The sequence below is a fragment of the Acinonyx jubatus genome, chromosome B3 (genome assembly GCF_027475565.1).
Source record: "Acinonyx jubatus isolate Ajub_Pintada_27869175 chromosome B3, VMU_Ajub_asm_v1.0, whole genome shotgun sequence".
Taxonomy (NCBI): Eukaryota; Metazoa; Chordata; class Mammalia; order Carnivora; family Felidae; genus Acinonyx; species Acinonyx jubatus.
This window is the reverse complement of record NC_069386.1, coordinates 43,598,312-43,614,249: the sequence shown is the minus strand read 5'-3', so window position 1 is coordinate 43,614,249 and position 15,938 is coordinate 43,598,312. Positions and strand designations below refer to the sequence as shown.

The window sequence follows — 15,938 nt, the reverse complement described above, 5'->3', positions numbered from 1 at the left end:
AATCACCCGCCACCAAAGTAAGCATGTACTATCAGTACAGAATTTAGATACAACCGATGTTAAGTAGGAACCTAAGCACCTCTCTAACATTGTTTCAATGAGAAATTGCATTCTGCATTCTAAATCTCCAAGTTCCAGACCGGCACAGCAGAACCCACTTTTGGACAGAATCCATCAGTAGAGTCAGTCTAAACTCAGGGGCCCAGACTCCTTGACTCTAGGATCTTATGGCTTTAGGTAAAGACCATTTGCACCCATGAGGCCACTGCTCTTTTAGATTCAGAATACCCACAGCATTAAAATGGCAAATCTTAACCGAAAAGTGACAATCTGCAATTGTGGGGCACTTCGTGTTTTCAGTATGCTTTACATATTTACTTTTGAATGTTTTTTTTGTTTTGTTTTGTTTTGAAATCTTCAATGATAACCCTGTGTAGGTAAGAGCAAGCATCCTGAAGAAACTTTCATGGGTAAGGAAACTGATATCCTCCTCCCTACCTTCTCAACAGCCAGTTGATGGAATCCAGCCCTCCACTCCAGGGGCTGAGACCGGCCTCCCAGCTGCCTGGAGCAGCCCAGGGGGCCACGCCCTTTTCTGTATCCTGGTCCCTGACTCACTGCTGCATCACTGGGAGTAACAGTCAAGGACAACCCTCTTCCTTCCCTTCCCCCAAGCTTGGGGGACACTTCCTTCCTGACGCAAAAAATGGTCAACCAAGATACTCTCCAGATAACAATGAAATCAAAAGTTGCTCTCCTACAAGATAATCTAGGCAAAGGAGAATAAGCTGAGGTTTTTTTTTTCCTTCTTTGTTTCGTGTTATCGGGTAGCTACTACAAACTCCCACACCTCAACCCCCCCCCCCCCCCCGCCAGCTGCTTTCCTCCTGCGGGTCGGTACAAGTTCCACAAAGGCGAGGTTTTGTTTTGTTTTTCAAGTAAAGTAACTTGAAACTGCTGGGGGTTACTTTTTAGATGGCCGTAAAGCTTTTGTTAAAGGTGGAGGGAAATGCCCCCCAGACCGCCCCGCCTGGGAGCCGAGGCTACCCGAGCAGCCACACCCTGCCCACCGCCCGCGCCCGGCGCGTCTGGAATGTAGGGCCTCCCTCCGCTCCCCTCCCTGGCGCCCCTCTCCAAGCTTCCTGGGAGCACTGCGGGGGGGATACCCGACCCCCTCCCTCTGCCCCCCACCCCCAACGCCGGGACGCAACTGATCCCCCTCACCCCTGCCCAGACCACCTTGCTACTGCGCCGCTCTCCACCTCGTGCGGACCGTCCCTCCAGCCCCCTCTCCTGGACGGCCTCCCGAGGCCGTTCCCGTGGCACAAGCCTCTTTGCCAGGCCGTCTGCCTCCTTTTCCGCCCCTCCCCGTCCCGCGAGCGCGGCGGCCCCGGGGCCATAGCGGGCGGGCGGGGCGCGCCCCGCTTACCTGGGCCGGGCGCCGAGAGCAGCAAGCGTCCCCAGTTGTGCAGCAGAGCTGGCTGCCCTGGGTGGGGCTTTTATAGCCGCCACATCCTCGCGGTGCAGGCGAGGCCCGCCCCGCCCCGCCCCGCCTCCCCCGGCCTGCTCCCACCCGGAGTCCGGGTGACTCACCCTCCCCGACCCGCCCGCCCACTGGGGCGGCCTCGCCCAGGAACGTTCCGGAGCAGCGCCACGCGGGAGCTGCCCCCGCGCCCACGGCCCTGCCCTCCATTAAAACACCAATGAGGCTTCCTTCAGGCCCACGTATCAGCTCGTTTCTTCTTCCCTCCTTTTACTTTTTTAGCGCCACGTCGAGTCCCCAGCCCTGGCTTAAGTTAATAAATTAGCAAGTCTTTAGTAGGCTCGGAGCTTGGTTAAGTCACTTTTTCTTTTTCTTTTTTTTTTTTTTTTTTAGGCATCAATGCAATGTAAGGAAGAATTGTTCCAAGAAACATAAATCGGGATTCCCCTGAACAGGGGCCGTTGGCATCCAGCTCAAGCTCTCCGTTACCGTCTGCAAACATATTAGCTTAACCTCTGACTAGCAGTTCCCGGGAGGAGAGTGGGGCGGGCGATCCGCCGGGTTCTGCCCTGCAAAGACTGGCTCTCCGGGGCCTCGCAGCGGGCAGTCGGGCCCGGAGCCAGGGTTGGGGTGGGAGGAGCGGGTGGGAGGCCGAAGCCAGGAGCCAAGATCCCACCCCGCTCGCGCCCGGGAGGAGCCCGTTTTCCGGAGCGCGGTCCGCTCAGCTTCTCTCCACGCCTCGCACGACCCCGCTCCGCACGCTGCGCGTCCTCGTGGCAGGCCGTCCGGACTGGGTGGGGCCGGTGGCTTTGAGCCTGGAGTTCCAACAAAGAAGTTCCTCCCTTCCCTCTTTCATAACTGCCGCTCTTCCGCAGCCTTTTTGGTTTTGCTCAGTTTCTTGCTTTTTCTCCCCTGCTAGTTTCCACAAACCACAGTGGAAACATGTAAGCAAACGTGATTTTGTGTGTGACTGCTCAAATACTGCATTCAAACTTCAAACTAGCAGGAATATTTGACTAAGAATCCCAAGGACGTCTCCCTACACCTTTGAAGTACTTCCTTTCTCACCAGTCACCGAACTCTTCTCTACTCCTCGTGCTTCTGTGTTTTAATCTTCCATCTACTGTAAGGTCTATTTTCACTTTCCAGTTGAGCCTCATTTCACTCTTAGGAATCAGAAAATGATAGGAAAGCCAAGAGACACAGGATGTCATGCTCACGGTCACCTAGCAGGCTAGCCACAAAGGGGGTCTATGGACACTCACCCCTGAGCTGTTACCCAGTTCATTCCCTTGTAATTATACATAATAGGCCCTATCAGAAGGACAAATAGAAAATAAACCAACTCTTTTGGTACAATTTCTGATTTACATTTTTTTTAAATGATTTCATTTTTAAGTCATCTCTACACCCAACATGGGGGCTCGAACCCACAACCAAGAACTCAGGCTGCCGGCCAGGCACCCCCCACCCTTTACATTTATATACAGCTCTTAAATTTAGGCTGAAAGCCTTACAGGCAGAAATCGTGTTTATCTGCCTACTCCTCAGAACATTTTGGAACAGAAAGGGAAACAGACTACACAGGTGGACAGAATTCTACCTCTTTTCTATTCCTTTCAGGGCATGGTGCACAGCTTCTTATTCCCACCTGTGTGTGGTGGGGCCTCTACAGAGCATAAGATTAAATTCAAATCATGGAATACATTAAAGCCACCAAGTATCCAAAAGAATGTGTTTTTTTTTTTTCTTATCTTAGTTACGACTTCAGCAAATTCATAAAGATCTGGGCAATAGCCAGAGTCTGCTTCAAGCTACAGAAATTTACACTGATAGTATCATAAAGCTGAAGCTATTAGAAGCCATGGTTTGCTATTTCTGAGGAGCGTGGGACCAATTCTGCCAGTATAAAAGAACTTTTTAATCTCTTAGTGCAAAGATTCTCTTTTGCCTTTCTATTCCCCCCATAGTTGGGGAGGATGTTTACTACAAAGGATCTCAGATGAGGTCTACTGTTGTGCATACTGACCCCTAAAGCCTCTATTTTACTCACACTTTGTCTGCTGTACCTCAACACGGCTAATAATACCTACCTAGCAATGATAAGCACTCACAAAAAGGATAGAATAATAGAAGAGAATTATTCACACAGTAACAGAATGTTAGAGCAGAGAGGGATCTCAAGACCAACTTGCCCAATCCTTAATTTTTATAGATGAAGAACCTGAAACCCAAATAAAATCTCCTACCCAGTCCAGAAATTAAATAATGCACTCAAGTTATTTATTGCAAGGTATCAAATTACCACCAAAACTTAGTGGTTAAAACATAAATAACCGCTTATTTACTCATGATTTTGCAATTTGGACAGGATTCAGTAGGGACAGCTTGACTCTGTTGCACATGATGCTGGGTGGGGCAGCTTACTAAGGTTGGAAAATCAAAAGTGGCTTTACCCATTTGTGTAGTGACTCAGCAGGGATTGCTAGAATGTCTGAGAGCAGGCTAGGTCTCTCTGTCTCTTGGTCTCTCATCCTCCAGGTCCTCATCTCTACACCAGGGTAGTAATGGTGCTGGCTTTTCAAGAAGCAAAAGGTGAAGGTGCCAGGGCTCTTAGCTTGCAGGCTATACAAAAACAGCAACAGGCTGGATTGGCCTCATGGGCTGTAGTTTGCTGATCCTTGCTTCAATCCATTGTCTTTTCATTGTTGGGCTTTGCTTTTCAGCCTCTTGACTACACTGTCTGAGATGTCTTTCCTTTTCCTTAAGAATGGCCCATATTTGGGGTGCCTGGGTGGTGCAGTCAGTTGGGCATCCGACTTCAGTTCAGGTCATGATCTCACAGCTCGTGAGTTCGAGCCCTGCATCGGGCTCTGTGCTGACAGCTCAGAGCCTGGAGCCTGCTTCGGATTCTGGGTCTCCCTCTCTCTCTGCCCCTCCCCCACTCACACTCTGTCTCTCTCTCTCTCAAAAATAAAGATAGATAGATAGATAGATAGATAGATAGATAGATAAATAAATAAATCAGAATGGCCCAAATTTGTGGCTGAGTAGCTCTCTCAATATACTTCATGCCAATAGAAACTCAAAGGACCAGAAACTTTTCGTTTTGTCCTGTTTGTGTCCAAGCTGACAGTTCTTTTATTAATAAAAATTATCTTTAAAACTCGGTGGATTTTCTATAAATCTTAATGAAGTTCATTCCAGGCTCCAAAATTTATATCCAATACAATTTTCTCAAAAACATTATGGGTCTTCTGTAAATCTTAATGAGGTTTAACTCCATGCTTCAAAATTCACATGTATTATGCTTGCTAAAAACAGACCTCTCTCAGGGTGTCTGGGAGGTTCAGTCAGTTGAGCATCTGACTTCCGCTCAGGTCATGATCTCACGGTTCATGGGTTCGAGCCCCACATAGGGTTCTGTGCTGACAGCTCAGAGCCTGGAGCCTGCTTTGGATTCTATGTCTCCCCCTCTCTCTGTCCCTCCTCTGCTCACGCTCTGTCCTCTCAAAAATAAATAAACATAAAAAAAATTTTTTTTAAACAGACCTCTCTCTCTACTTGGTGCTTGTCAGGCTGGACCAAAGCACTTAAGATTCCTAAAAGACCTGAGATAGTCTTCAAAGTATCACATTAAATCTCTCTGAAATCTTAAAAATAAAAGAAGGTTTTGTAGCCACACATGATTTGATCTTTATCCCGAGGCCATTTCTTACTTTGTAAACCTTGTACTGGCTAACAATTCTGTTTGGAAACGAAACATCTTTCTTTAGTGATTTTTCCCCCTCTTATACTTAATCTTAAGAGGCAAAAAGATGACCATTCTCAGGATTCTTCCTGGAAACCTCCTTGGCTAGATTCAGAGTTCAGTGGGCACGTTTTCTATCATTGATGTTACCATAGGCAACGGTGGTGTTAAACATTCTGCCAATACATAGCCTTTTTCTCCAACCTCCTCACTACTCTTTCAACATCCACTAACCATCTACTGTCTGGTTACTGCCTGGCAGTAGGGTCAATGCCACATATTTGAGGTTTTTGTTACAGCAACACTCCATATCTGGTACTAAGTTGTTTCAGTTACTGATATTAGGAAATAAACCACCTCTAAATCTTAGAGGCTTAAAACAACCACCACCATTTGCTTATGATTCTGCAAAGGGCAGAATTCGCAGGGTCAGCTCATCTCTGGTCTATTTAGCAGTGGCTAGGGAGACCCAGATGAGTCTGGAAGATCCAAAAGGGCCTCTCTGCAGCAAGGTAGTTGATAGTTTTTAGGAATGAAAGTGGAAGCTTCCAGGCCTAGACGGTAACATTGTCAGTTTGTCTGTATCCCACTGTTCAAAAAGCAAGTCATTTAACCCAAATTCAAGGGGAGGGGAAATAGATTCCACCTCTTCATAAAGGAAGTGACATGTGTTGAGAGGGGTGGAAGGAAATGTTGGAAATCACTTGTGCAAACAATCTAACACAGTACTTAAACTAGTAAGTAGCAGAGCTGAGACTAGAATATATGTTTCTACCTTTCCATTACACCATATTTTTCACATACCACCATTTTTTCAGTGACACAAAGGCTGGCTCCAAGTCCTCTGTTATATGGCTTAAAGTCTCTCTAACCATTTAGCTGTTATTTTTCTGAGCCCTGCTGCATATAATCAGTACATAATAATGGCTTGTATTTGAATATGTGGCCAGAAGAAAAGAGTATTTGTAAAATCTAACATTCAAATAATAGGCGTTCTAGCAAGAATAAATAGGTAAAAAAAGGGAAGAAAATCATCAAGAAATAATCAAAGACAATTTTCTAGAACTGATGGCCATGAGATTTTACACTGAAAAAGTCACAATAAATAGAAAAAAACAAAAAAGCAACAACAACAAAATAACAAGCCTAACACACAAAGGCACATTACCATGAAATTTCAGAACACTGGATGGAAACAGGGGGAAATTCCTAAAAGAGTCCAGAAATTTTTAAAGGTCATACATGAAGGGTAAGAAATAAGAATGGCATTATACTCAGCATTCAAATCTTGGTTTCTAAATACTATTTTCCAGTAAATGAAACAATTCTGCTAGGAGAAAGGGCTGGTTCCAGAAATGGGGCAGAGAAAATACATGTGAGCTTTGTGTTAAAAAACTTATCAAAAAGACACAAAAGCCAATTTTAAGGGGCTCTCCTCGCTAAATTTTGGGATAATCTGAGCAAATGACAGGAACTGATGGGAAAATGATAGGAACTGATTATAGTACACTGAATTGTCTAAATTGATAGTTTAAAAAATACACAAAAGATAGGATAAGGAAGCTCTTATTTACAGAGGAATGCCAACTTATAAATGTATTAGGAAAGAAATATGAAGTCATTAGTTTGCAACTAGAATTCTATACCCATCCCACTGTAAATCAAGGATGCACGCATAAGAAACATTTTTCAAAAATGCTGGCTAACAGACACATGAAAAAAATGCTCAACATCACCCATCATCATGGAAATACAAATTAAAACCACAATGAGATACCACCTCGCACCAGTCAGAATGCCTCAATTAACAACTCAGGCAACAACAGATGTTGGGGAGGATGCAGAGAAAGAGGATCTTTATTGCACTGCTGGTGGGAATGCAAACTGGTGCAGCCACTCTGGAAAACAGTATGGAGGTTCCTCAAAAAATTAAAAATAGAACTACTCTACAACCCAGTAGTTGCACTACTAGGTATTTATCCAAGGGATACAGGAGTGCTGTTTTGAAGGGGCACATGCACCCCAATGTTATAAGCAGCACTATCGACAATAGTTGAAGTATGGAAAGAGCCCACATGTCCTTTGACACATGAATGGATAAAGAAGATGTGGTATGTATGTGTGTGTGTGTATATATATATATACACATATATATACGTGTATATATATATATATATATATATACACACACACACACACACAATGGAGTATCACTTGGCAATCAAAAAGAATGAAATCTTGCCATTCACAACTACGTGGATGGAACTAGAGAGTATTCTGCTAAGCAAAATTTGTCAGTCAGAGAAAGACAAATATATGGCTTCACAATACAAAACAGATGAACATAAGGAAAGGGAAGCAAAAATAATAGAAAAACAGGGAGGGGGACAAAACATAAAAGACTCTTAAATACAGAGAACAAACAGGATTCCTGGAAGGGCTGTAGGTGGGGGGATGGGCTAAATGGGTAAGGGGCATTAAGGAAGACACTTGAGATGAGCACTGGGTATTATACATAGGGAATCAATCACTGGAATCTATTCCTGAAATCATTATTGCACTATATGCTAACTTGGATGGAAAGAAAGAAAGAAAGAAAGAAAGAAAGAAAGAAAGAAAGAAAGAAAGAAAGAAAGAAAGAAAGAGGGAGGGAGGGAGGGAGGAAGGAAGAAAGGAAGAAAGAGAAAGAAAGAAAGAAAGAAAGAAAGAAAGAAAGAAAGAAAGAAAGAAAGAAAGAGAAAGAAAGAAAGAAAAAGAAAGAAGGAAAGAGAAAGAAAGAAAGAAAGAAAGAAAGAAAGAAGAAAGAAGAAAGAAAGAAAGAAAGAAAGAAAGAAAGAAAGAAAGAAAGAAAAGAAAGAAAGAAAGAAAGAAAGAATTTTAAAAATGCTATTTATACCCCTGGACCCTCTGTTTGTTTCCTAGGGCTGCCATAACAAATTATCACAATCCTCGGGATTTAAAACAACAGAAATGTATTCTCTTACAGTTCCAGAGGCCAGAAGTATGAAATCAAGGTATCCGCACAGCCATACTCCCTCTGGAGGCTCTGGGAGAGAACCTTCCTTGTCTCTTCCAGTTTCTGGTAGCTATCAGCATACCTGGTGGCTACAATATTCCAGTATCTCCCCATTTTCACATGGTCCTCTTCTCTGTTTCTGTCTTCTCCTCTTCTTTTTAAATTTTTTTAAGTTTATTTAGTTATTTTGAGAGAGAGTGCATGTCCACGTGCGAGAGAGCACAGAGTGAGCAAATGGGCTGGAGCAAGTTGGGGAGGGACAGAGAGAGAGGGAGACAGAATTCCAGGCAGGCTCCGCACTGTCAGTGCAGAGACCTTAACTGACCGAGCCACCCAGGCGCCCCTACTAGTGCAAAGACCAATATGGGGCTCGAACTCACGAACCATGACATCATGACCTGAGCTGATATCTAATGTTTAACTGACTGAGCCACCCAGACACCTTCCCTACCCCTGGCTCCTGTCTCTTATTAGAACACTTGTCAGTGGATTTGGGACCCACGTGGATAATCAAGAATGCTCTAATTCTGAGATCTGTAACTTAATTATATCTGCAAACATCCTTTTTCCAGATAAGGAAATAATCACAGATTTTGAGGCTTGGGATATGGACACATAATTTGAGCATCACCATTCATCCCATTACACATTACACACCCTTTCTTCGGAGGCTCCTGAATGATGTGCTCCACCAAAACAAGAGAATAAAGCAAAAATAGGAAGCACTGGATCTAGAAAACTGGGGACTGAATGCAAAAATATGTGAAGAGAATTCTCAGAAAGACGAGGAGGAGAGAACTCAGAACAACTATGCAGCAGGTATACAGAGCAAACAGTCTAGACTGGAGAAGATAAATGGAGGCTCTAGCAAGAAGGCCTCAAAGGAGTGGGAGGAAGTAATTGCCCAAGGTGTTTGAAGGCACTAAGAAGAAATGAATAGCTTTACTGAGTGGTTTGGGAATGAATTAGTGAGACTGTCAAGAAAAACTATCAAATAAAAACCTCCAGGAAAGCAAAAAATTATTGTATTTTATTGAGTGTTTTTGTCATCCCAAAACTCATATATTGCAACCTAATCCTCCATGAGAAGGTATTTGGAGTTAGGGCCTTTGGGAAGCAGTTAGGAAATGAAAGCAGAGCACTCCTATAGGATCAGTGTCCTTATAAAAGATGCCACACAGAGCTCCCTCACCCTTTCTCCACATGAAGTCACAGTGAGAAGACAGCCATCTATGAACTAGGAAGTAAGTTCTCAACAGACCTTGATTCTGGACTATCCAGGCTCCAGAAATGTGAGAGATTAATTTCTGTTGTTTTTTTAATAGAGATTTTTAAAAAATATTTTTATTTATTTTTGAGAGAGAGAGGAATGAGCGGTGGAGGGGCAGAGAGAGGGAGACACAGAATCCCAAGCAGGCTCCAGGCTCTGAGCTGTCAGCACAGAGCCCCATGTGAGGCTTGAACTCGTGAACCACGAAGTCATGACCTGAGCCAAAGTCGGACCCTTAACTGACGGAGCCACCCAGGCACCCTGTTTTTTAATAGAGATTTTAAAAAATGTTTATTTATTTTGAGGTTGGGGGGGGGGAGGCAGGGAGGGAGGGAGGGAGAGAGAGAGAGAGAGAGAGAGAAAGAGAGAGAATATCCCAAGCTGGCTCCATGCTGCCAGCACAGATTCCAATCCCGATGCAGGGCTCAATCCCGTGAACCATGAGATCATGACCTGAGCCAAAATCAAGAGTTGGACCCTCAACCAATTGAGCCATCCAGTGCCCCTTAATTTCTGTTGTTTACAAGCCATACAATCTATGGTAGTTTGTTGTGACAGCCCGAAGACAGAACATGTTATACTCTCCAGAGATAACCACAACAATATTTCCCATCCCATATGCTCTGCTAGAACCTTGCCACTTCTCCATCAAGGGGAAGAGTGTATCCCCATATCCCGGAACCGCATCATGAACTATTTGACAAACAGACTAACTGCAGAAATCACTCTGTGTGACTTCTGAGGCTAGATCATGAATGCATTTCTACCTTACATACTTGAGATGCTTGCCTTTGAATCCAGCCATCATGCCATGAAGAAACCCCAGCAATAACCTGTGGAGAAAGTCATAGGAAGAAGAACCAAGGTCCTTCCTCAACTGACAGCCAGTACCAACTTGCCAGCTACGTGAGCCATCTTGAAAGTGGACCGTCCAGTCTCCAGTTGAGCCATCTCAGCTGAAGCTTCATGGAGCAGAGATAAGCCTTCCCCAAACTGCAGAAAACAGGTATGACTAGAAAATCTTCAAGTTCTCTTTGAGCTCTAAAACTCACTCCTTAATGTGCAAATGTAGTATATTTAGGCCCATTAATCATGTATGTGCACATGGATGTTACTAGACATAAACAGGTTTTATCTACTCATTAAAATAAGCATAATAGACTTTCTAAATGCAAGTACTTTAACAAAATTGTAACTCTTTACAAGTAGATCACTAGATCACTTTTATCAAATATGATCAGCTTTCTTCTTTCCATTCCATTCCATTTCTTTACATTCCATTTTTGTCCAAATTGGGAAGAGTATCCCTTGTGTAATTGAATATATCCATATATAGTTGTTGCTTTAGTTCACACGCTGGATCATGGATCCCAGCACGTTTTTAGTCCTTAGGTTACTCAAATGTATAGCTATGGCTGCGAAAGAAACATCACTTTATAGTAAAATGAGTCTGTGTAGAATATTATCAAAATAAAAATAACAGGAAACTGCTGAATATCTCTAATGCTGCAAAGGAACTTAGATTTCTAATAATGTGAATGTGTGATACACTCAGGTAACTAGATAAGGGGATTTACCCTGGGGACACACGTATGCAGATGCTATCACTACTGACAGCGTACAAAATTCCTCCCCACTCTGTAAGGGGACATTAGCAAAAAGCAGTATGGAGCCAGTTTTGTAACCCAAGAGACCAGAGACGGTGCAGGATGCTATAGAGGAACATCAGAAGTGAGGTAGATCTAAGCCAGGTACCAAGGGAGGGGCAAAGGACACTATGACTTGTTAAAAAGTCCACAGGACAAGAGCAGATTCTGGACAGGAGATGAAGCCAAGGTTCAGTAGCTGAAACAACACAAAGGCAAGCAGAAGGGAAGCAAGGAGTGTGGTAGAAAGGCTGTAGGTGGGGCCAAAGTGGCATGTGCCTGCCTCTGTGGCCCAAGGACATGTGATACCTGGACTCGGTTGACATGAAGAGTAGGCACCAGTGGTAAATCATTCATGCCATTTCTTCAAATAATGCAAAAGAGAAGGAGGAGGAGAGGAAGATGATGGAGGAGAGCACTGTGAGGGAGGATCCTGGGCTATTCTGACACAAAGAGAAACAGATTAGGAGGCCTGTACTCCTGACCTAGGCATACCTGTAATCTCATCATTTCCATCCTAATTTCTCCATCTGGGAACTGCACAAGTTAGCCCAGACCATCTGTAAATCCTTTGCTAGCTCTTAAATTTATAAGGTCTTACTAAAACAGAGTTTCAAATTCTTTAAGACTCCATTAAAATAATCTTTGGAAGATTCATAATCCAACTTTATTACTCAGGCAGTACAATTTTACTTCAGCTTCTTAACACTTTGGCATCTGGTATTCCTGGGGCCCTTGGAAAGAATTCCTGATTGTCTTCTAATAGGGTAGATCTCAGGATGGGGTTAGAAGCAAAAGACAGACAGATGGGTGAGCTGCTCTAATCAGCTCTAGTTGCAGTTTTTTGGGATTTTTCCCCCCTTTTTAAATGAGAGGTTAGTCTTCCCCAAATCCCAAGCCTCCACTCCCTAATTTGGAGATGAACCAGATGATTTCACTGGTCTTTCCCTTCTCTGGTTTCTATGACTCATCAGCTATAGCAACTAGGGTGGGGTAAAGAAAACAATTCTAATATTCAGGTTATGCTGTAGCTCCAAAGGAAGGAATCTGAGAAAAACTGTTAAGATTGAAACAGAATGAAAAAAAAAAAACAATGTAACTCACAATACTCCTAATTGAGAAATTGTTCCCAGGATGTGTCCCTACATTGAGTGCCCCCATGTTTCCTCTGTAAATATCACTTACATGAATGTTTTTTTCATCAAATGTTTTACACATCTTTTCTATGAAATTGCTAAAATGCTTATTAAAATAGTACAAATAAACGCCTAGTTGATTTTGATTGTCCATGTCTTGAAAAAGCAGCCAGTGCCTAACTATAAAAATCAAGGAACTCCCAAGACAAATTCACTCAATTTAACAAACATTGAGTATTCACTATATGCCAGGCACTAGGGCAGGACTACAGCAAACTCATAATAGGAAAAATGGTAACTCCAACCTCAAGGTGTAGCAGAGGTAAATAAGTAATTACAATTTGACAAATGTATGAGACATGAAATCAAAGTACAGGGAAGCCCAATGTGAGAATGACGAATACAGTTAACCATTAGAGAAAGGAAGTAAGACATTCTGTCTTGGCCAACCCATTCAATTACTCATAGCTATTTGAAGTCATTGTGTAACCACAGAAGAGGAAATGTAACATATACCCCATGTATTCTATATCTGTGGACAGTGTCAATGCAGAGGTGTGACTGTTTTTAGGCAAACCATTCTGGTATAAAAACAGGTAAGAAGGAATAGTCACTAGAGACGGTATATATTTATTTGGTTGATGCCACTAATGTGAAAATTTGAAAAAAATTTTGGAACTCCTCTACTTAAGTATTTTCCTCAGAGCCTAAGGCAAATCTGGGTCTACTGAGAGGAGCTGAACAGCTAGAGGTCATTCTGAGCCAAGGCTCATGACTAAACGGGCAAAGGATAGTAGGAGTTTCAACTGGAGTTAAAAATACAGGAAACCATGATTAAGCCCTTACTTACTTACATTGTTTGATGGAGTCAGCAGTATTGATTTTCTGGTTTTAAGGATGTCTGATCATTCTGATACGAGGTCTGAAGTGAATATCTATCAGTCCAATAAAGTTTTCAGAGTTCCTGAGATACTAAATATTCAAAATCATGTAATACAATTTAAAATTACTTTTTTGGGGGGTGCCTAAATGACTCATTTGGTTGAACATCCAACTCTTGATTTTGGCTCGGGTCATGATCACAGGGTTGTGAGATCAAGCCCTATGTTGGCCTAATGAGCCCCGTGTTGGCCTCCACACTGAGTGTGGAGCCTGCTTGAGACTCTCTCTCTCTCTCTCTCTCTCTCTCTTCCTCCCTCCCTCCCTCCTTCTACCCTTCTCCCCCATTCACGCACACATCCCCCCCTCAAATTAAAAAACAAAAAAGGTACTTTTTTGTGAGAATGTCCAAAAATATAGTGGACTGAAATGGAATCTTCAGTAATGACATACCTATGGTTGAGGTACTTATACATCAAAAAAAGTCTGAAAAACCAATATTCCATGGGCAAGGGACTAGCCAACCAAGCTGGTTCCAGTTTCCAGTGAATGACATTGGCATGATGTATGTCTCATTCAAAAAGGATTCAGTTAACACTGTCAGTCCCTTTCCTCTTCCAGAGCCAGGGGCATTGTAGAGTATTCTGGATGGCTGGAACAAACTTAGATATGACCCCGGACACCTGGAGAGGAAAAAGAGAAGGCACAGAATTAGTGGATACAGAGTCGGGCTAGAGACCCCTGCCAATCACTCCTCACAAAGATTGAGCACTCTCCGCGAGTGGTACTCTTCCTTCATAAACAGAAATCTTTCTCAGAATCACTAACATTGATTCTGTTAGTTTTTTAACAAATTAGTCTATTAATAAGTAATGCACATAATAAAGTTAACTGTTCTGTATTGTGAAAAAAAAAATACTTGAAGTCTTCATACCCTTCTCAGATATGAAACCGGAAAGGAACGAGGGGCAGGAGGCATGGTAGAGACCCACATGAGCTGGCAGAACTGGTCAACATGTTACAATTTAACTGATTAAGTCAACTTTCTCATTCAAGGATATAGTACTCGTGTTAAACACTTACCATTAATATAATTATCCCACAAACATTAAGATGTTCTGGGGAGGAGCCCATAGCATGACTTACCCGGGCCCTCAAGCCTCTAAAGGGAGGGCAATTTGGGTTTCAGTTTGGGCATCTGGGCTCAGCTGCTTGGCTCATTTTGTTTTTCTTTCGTATACCCCAGAGTCCAAGTTTTAAAAGGTTAGGAAAGAGACCAACTAGGTAAAAGTGGCATTTAAAGAGCTAACCATTCTTTTTTTTCAAATGACTTTCTTGGGAGGATACCAACATTTTTCCAGATTTACAGTGTACTTCCAAACGATATAATTAGAGTTTAATGCCCCAAAGAATAATTTTTTTTTTTCACAAAGAAATCCTTACTCCATGTAACTTGGGGCTGTGGAGGAAGGAGAAAGCATCTGACCAAGCTCGTGTGAGGGTCTGCCCTACTTATCACTCCATTTCTGACTTGTCCAACTCCAGGAGATTTAAGATCAGGCCACATTCTCCCAAACGTGGCAGGTATTATTTGGTACTGCAAAAACAGAGGTGACAGATGGCCAAGTAAGATGGATCACCAGAACCTTCAGTTTAGACTGAAAAATAGCCTTCCCAGATGTTCCTGCCTTCAGGCTTCCCTAGGTTCCATTCTGCCCCCAAATCTTTCCTACACATTATATATTGCCATAGTTTCCATGACAGAAGTTCAACCGTGTTGTCCACCTCTACTGCCACCTCCATTAAAAAGCTTTTCCTGGGGTGCCTGGGTGGCTCAGTTGGTTGAGCGTCTGACTTCAGCTCAGGTCATGATCTTGTGGTTCAAAAGTTCAAGCCCTACGTCAGCCTCTATGCTGACAGCTCAGAGTCTGGAGCCTGTTTTGGATTCTGTGTCTCCCTCTCTCTCTGTCCCTCCCTGCTCACACTCTGTCTCTGTCTCAAAAATAAATACTTTAAAAAATTAAAAAGCTTTTCCTTATTCCCCACCTCAAGGCAATGCCACAGTCTCTAAGGCAATCAAAGCTTTTCAGTGACAAGTTCCCCAGCATGCTTTCTTAGATCCTTTGGGTCCTTTCAACCAAAGGCACCCTGGTCATGTCTTAGCCACACCAATGACCTGCCATTCCAACATGCTTTCCATGTTTGCACCAACGAACATTGACTCTACTTTGTCCCTGAGCTTGAAATTTCCCTTCCAGTCTAGCAAACTCCTTTCAAGTTTTAGATCAAAAGACATCATTCACTGATTTGATCTGATGATACTTCACATTTACGTAGTGACCTGCAGTTGTTTTTTTTTTTAATTTTTAAATATGTTTATTTATTTTTGAGAGAGAGACAGAGCATGAGCGGGGGAGGGTCAGAGAGGGAGACACAGAATCTGAAACAGGCTCCAGACTCTGAGCTGTCTGCACAGAGCCCGATGTGGGGCTCGAACTCACAGACCGCGAGATCATGACCTGAGCCGAAGTCGGACGCTCAACCGACTGAGCCACCCAGACGCCCCAATGTGACCTGCAGTTTAAAAAGAACTTTTAGAGCCATTTTTTACAATATTTATTGGAAGTCCACTAGAGCCTATAGAATATGCTGGGAAGGTATAAATATCAGGATTTTACAGATGAAAAGACTGAAACTCAAAGAGGGGAGAGAGAAGGCCTTAGCAAATGAAGGAGTGGAGACTCTAACTCAGAGCTC

The 15,938-nt window shown here is 43.1% G+C and overlaps 1 protein-coding gene across 2 annotated transcripts in view; it reads right to left on the bottom strand.

Annotated features, from left to right (window-relative positions):
- The window catches only part of ANXA2 (annexin A2), a 43,188-nt gene extending 41,659 nt beyond the window's left edge, over window positions 1-1,529 (bottom strand). Inside the window, exon 1 of one of the 2 annotated variants that reach the window (XM_027067389.2) lies at window positions 1,430-1,529. The gene's annotated coding sequence lies outside the window, so the exon portion shown is untranslated. Of the gene's footprint in view, window positions 1-1,239; window positions 1,311-1,429 lie in introns of those variants that run through there. The other variant, XM_027067390.2, reaches the window with a different exon arrangement.
- Window positions 1,530-15,938: the final 14,409 nt, after the last annotated feature.